This window comes from Aegilops tauschii, chromosome 1, assembly GCF_002575655.3.
Source record: "Aegilops tauschii subsp. strangulata cultivar AL8/78 chromosome 1, Aet v6.0, whole genome shotgun sequence".
NCBI lineage: Eukaryota > Viridiplantae > Streptophyta > Magnoliopsida > Poales > Poaceae > Aegilops > Aegilops tauschii.
Window position 1 is genome coordinate 21,733,966 of NC_053035.3, and position 5,600 is coordinate 21,739,565.

At 40.4% G+C, this 5,600-nt stretch overlaps 1 pseudogene; it reads right to left on the reverse strand.

Annotated features, from left to right (window-relative positions):
- Positions 1-5,272, reverse strand: LOC141040329 (nucleobase-ascorbate transporter 2-like; annotated as a pseudogene).
- Positions 5,273-5,600: the final 328 nt, after the last annotated feature.

Below are 5,600 nucleotides of genomic sequence, written 5' to 3' on the forward strand. Positions count from 1 at the left end.
TAATATACTACAGGAGGAATTTAGTTGAATGTTTTTCAATTTTAATGAACTTGCAGTTCTCTCGATTCTAAACTTCAGCTAATGAACTTGCAGTACAGGAGGACATACAAGCATAATCGAAACCTGCAGAAGTAACATGGTGTATCCTGATACATAGTACTGATGCTTTGGGAATTTTTGAACTGAGAAAAGAAGTGCAGGCGGCTCGAGCGTGAAGAGCAGAAGAACATGGGCTCACCAAGGAAGGAGGTAGACAGGTGACAACAGCATCAGTTCAAGATCGACATAGTAGTGGGAGAAGGGCCTTTTGAGGCCCGGATTGCCGACATGCTTCAGTTCGGGCTGGATTCATCAAAGATGTCAAGATTATAAGCACTATAAGAACAACCAAGATTGAGAGAATACACTGAGCACCATGTCTAATTCTTATGTTAGTGGTTGGTCCAATAACATTACGAGGCCAATGCTTCCATAGAAGTAACAAGATGCAAGCTTAGTTCTTAGGTTACAAATTTTTAAATACTGGTACTGCTACCAGCATTTACAAATACTAGTGAACTTGAAGTTGTTGTCTATCGAGATCTGAACTTATTGTGTTACCAACACTAACACAAAATCTAATGAAGCTGGTATAAGTACATGTTAGAAACATAATCAAGTTCAGGTATATTAATTGGGAGAAGTTCAAAAAGAACTTTTAAAACATTTGTATTAAAAAGAAAATGTTGTGATAATTCAATGCTAGGGTAGCAAAAAAATAAAACATTACACAGCATCGACAACTAATGGTAGTACAAAATGATTATAAGCGCCACCAGAAGTGAGGATTTGAGCATAAGCCCAGACCAATGCGATACAAATGAACAGGGAGAATCGTTCCAGTATGGGGATCTCTCTTATCTGTACATTCTTCAGATACTGATAAGAAACAGGAAGGCAGTTAGCAATGCTGAACTTCTAATAAGGAATAATTTTATTTTAACTGGCAAAGAATTGGATGATTAGAGTTGCTTTTCAAACCTGGGAAAGCGCAACAAAGAGGATTAACATTGGCAGGCAAACCTCAACGCATCTCCCAACCTGATATACACAATATCAAAGAAGTACCAATGCTGAACGAAGTGTCATCTTTCTAAGAAAATGAAGAATCAGGTGCAGAGCAAGCCATACCACCAGGAATCCTCTTTCGAAGAAGCCAAAACCGACCAGCGCAACCACCGGCGCCATTCCCAGTGGACTGCAGAATCTGAAAGTTACACCGAGGACACACATCCATCAGTAAACAAAACTGAACTAGTATGTAAATGCAGCATGCAACAAGTCACTACTAATCTATCTATATCTATCTATCTATACTTATACAAATTAGCGACTCCCTAAAAATTCCCACGTTAATCAGAATTTATGAGCCGTTAATATGAGGGATCCATATTATTATGGTGTATACCCATATAAAAAAAACAGACGCTCCAATGCCAACATTCATTTGTTCGTTGTAAAAAAAATTAAATAAATATACGATCCTACAACTAACCCACCGTTTCTTCCTGCCCTAATGCGATCTCTATCACTTTTATAAGAACAAATCTTTCAATCTCTCACGTATATATATCCAAAGAGAAAAAAAACTCACATATCAATGACCTAACTCTTTCAATCTCTCATGTATGTCTCTCTCAAACTCCCACATCCCTCTAAAGTTCTCACAGAAAAAATCTGGCCAGATCCATGGAACAAATCTGTCACGTATATCTCTCAAAATGTCACGTCCCTCTCAAACTCTTATAGAGAAAATCTCCCCAGATCCATCGATGTTGCACGTGGATTGTCCAGGGCCCCGCTCGACGTGGTCCTCAACCTCAGGTTCCAGCGGCCAGGGGCGCGTGATGAGATGGAAGGAAGAATGCGCAACATGGTTGTATATCTCTCAGGTAGTCAAGCCCTCATCTCTCCCGTCGACAAGAGCATGAACTTATGGACCTGGCATGTGTCAGTTCTAGAAACAAATTTGTGTCTGGGTCTGATTGAGCTACAAGTTGCTAGATTTTCCTTTTCATCTCTCACTATACTTGGTTGATCATATCAATGGTGATCCCGGTTCACATGATTTTGTTTCCTTATACTAATATAAGATAAGATTAGGTCCATCAACAGAGATTCCTGACGTGATATGCCTCTCATCCTTAACTGGATATGCTTTCTCTATCCCTGCAAAGAAAATAAACTCCAAGATTGATTCGCGTGTCAAGCTTCTCCCAGAAGACTTCATCAAGCTTCAAGTTCAACCATGCCACATGCTGCCAGCCCGTTCCATGCAAGCAGTAGCAGCAGAATGGGAGGAGCTTCACCATCCACAGCTTCGCTGAGGACGAATTAATCACCAGCTATGAGACTCCTCTCAACAGCTACGTTACTCCTCTCAACACAACAGAATATGTTTTTGAAATTGAAAGCAATAAAGAGATTGAACTCAATGATTCTATTGCTTGAGGTGCTCTATTATACAGGTTTACAGGAGCACCAGGCCATGCAACTATGTCCATCTCCTTGACGTGCAAACAACGCCAGGCTGACGAACCAGATCTTCATGCCGACGGGCGCCTTTGTGGTGCAGATCGTGGCATGGCCTCATGGGTAAGATGGACTGGCAATGGCCAACTTCTACATTTGGGCAGCCGGTGCGCGACATCCGTCTCTGGTATGTGGAGTACCATGTGTTGAGAAGTTTTGGTAATCGATTGGATTTCGTTTGTTTGTACACCCGCTGCATACATATACATACAATCCAAACTATTAACAAGAGAAAGAATTATTATTTTCTAAATTCAGATTAGCAAGCATGAACTGATGTACTACAGATTCTCTACACTTTTCTCATAGACATTGTACCAAACAAGAGTTAGAAATTTCTGACATAGCATATTGTGTGTTTTATTGTTCAGGTAAACACAGGACATTAACCACGGGCAGCATGTTTTATATTGAAGAAACAACGTGAAAATTATATTTTGTGGGGTTCTCAGATTTTCCAGCAGGTGCATTTAATAGCTTTGAGATATCGCAGGTTGCAATCTTATTTGTAATTGTACAACTAATACATCAGTCTAACATGCGCTAAGCCCCTGTCCTTTTGGATGTTCGAAATATCACTACTACATCTATCCATGGGACCCACTCGCTATCTGTATGAGGTATTGTGTGAACAAAACAACCACTGTTATGCTCAAGACACTCCACATCCATATTTCCAAATGTAAATACGTAAGGAAATGTATTAGCAGTTTTCAATCAGACCATGCTAAGGATATGGCGATGCATTATTCTTCACCAGTGAGGGGACAATCAAGCTGCAACCCTTAATAAGACTGCACCTATATGTGCTACTAATATATCTCTTTTCAATGTGTCATTAATCTCTGCCCCCATTATAATATAGGTCACCATATATGTGCGTTGGGCTCGGTAAAGCTGTAAATCTCGCTACCCCATGGACCAGGATAAAAATATAACAAGGTGAGTATCGCTTCTTGATATGGTGCGTGTTAGTACTTCATATTGGATAGTAATTTTTTTTGTGTTTTAGTAAGTCTGATTTGACTGTGTATTAAATAAGGAATTATCTGTACAAGAATTTCTCGGCTTGATTCTTTTAACAATGCATGCCTACAACTATCAATTATCAATAGCTGTAGTAAGCCAATGATCACCCAATGCACAAGATTTTTGTTTGCATTTGTATTATGGACAGCTGTAGACTCATGATTGGAATGGCCGAGTGCTCATAAAATGTCCCTTATTAAGTTTTAACCAAGCCAGCACGGTTCGTCTGTTCAATAACAATGCAAAATATTGCTATCTAATCAATACGGCAATAAAAGTAAATTTGTCACCTAAGACTATCGTCTATGTAGTACATATATCTATCTTTTAAATTTATACGTATTACAACATGTGATTCATGTGCACAGATACTAATACCTTATATGTAAGGTTCTTCGCTATTCAAAAAATGCTTTTCCGATGCTCTGGTTTTCTTCAAATTCCAAACCTATCAAGTCGTGGCGTTTGTTGAATCCCAAATTATTGGTTGTGTATTGTTGATTGTTTCATTCACACCAGTCCATCGTAAGTGTCAAGCGGATCAGATATCTGAGAATACTGTTCTTAATACTCTCACAAGAATGAACTATTTTACGGGAAAAATATTGATAGCAGCTGTAAGGAAAATTTATAATTAGCTTAGCAGGCCATAGTTCATGCAATTTAACATTTTCCTATTGGACTATAGTCGGTAGAAATGCTAACATTTTGAGACAATACATGTATAGATGTCCTAGCATATACATATACAGACTAGACCTAACAAGTAAGGCAACTCTTTATACTTTTGAAATGAGATAAATAATAATTTCAAACTTCCTTATATTTTATAAAGGAGAGTAAAATCGTATATAGAATTAAAGTGCACACTTACTATTTTTGGTGACATCTTATAACTATTGTGTTCTCACCCAACTAACTAATTAGTGGAAATGAATTCTCCTATGAATCCCCAAGTTTCGAATCCTTTAGAACTTTTCAAATGGACGACCAATATAACTTTACGCAGAAAATAGTTATATGGTATATAGATTATCATGTAAAAGTATTAAGTAACTAGGTCGTGCGAATGCACGGGTTGGCGACTAGTACAACTAGTACTTGACAGTGTGTGGTGGTACCTGGAGAAAATACCCCAAAGCTGGCTGTAACATGAGGTGAATACTGGAGGACACTATAACCGCCCCCTGTATGGCCCGCATGCTCTGGAGGAACCTCTGCTCAAAGATGGTTTTGATTAGACCATACCATTAAAGAATTTCTGAATGTGCGGATACTAGAAAGTGAAAGTGAATGAATGATTGCTCACCTCGTGGTCGTCAGGTATGGCCGCGAGCGACGAGTCCTGCACGATGGCCATCACCGGGATGAGGAAGGCGTAGGAGCCGCCTATGACCGTGGGCAGCCGCGTCCCGAAGAGCGACTGCAGCAGCGTGTTGATGCCGGTGACGAAGAGCAGCGTCTGCACCACCCTCACCCTGTCTCCCTGCAACCCATCCGAGATGGCAAGCCGTGAACACCACCAGACATTGTTGGCACTGAAACTTGTGACGCCAGGCGCCAACCCATGGGGGTGGCGCAAATCAAGAAACGCAGAGGCGCACTCACGTCGCTCCCGCCCATCATGGGCAGCAACACCGCCGGGATCATGACGGCCGTGCCCAGCGCCAGGATGTAGTGCTGGAAGTGCCGTATGATGGCCTCCCATGAAGAACAGAAGACAAGAGACCACGCCTCAGAGTGGAACCCAGACAGAGTAGCTCAAAAATGCAGCAAAGCTCGTGGATCAGAAACAAGAAAGTACAATGTTCACGCACTATTTGGACCAATTTTATACTTTTCTCCACGGGCTCCTTAGATGTCTGAATACGAAGAGATTTTCCCCGTACATCATGCATTTTAGTGTCCTTCTTGACGAAAAAACACTTTTTTAATGATTTTTTAGTTTTTTTAGTGTTCGTAAGTAAATGTTTGCAAAGGACATCTCCTTTGGTAGCTTA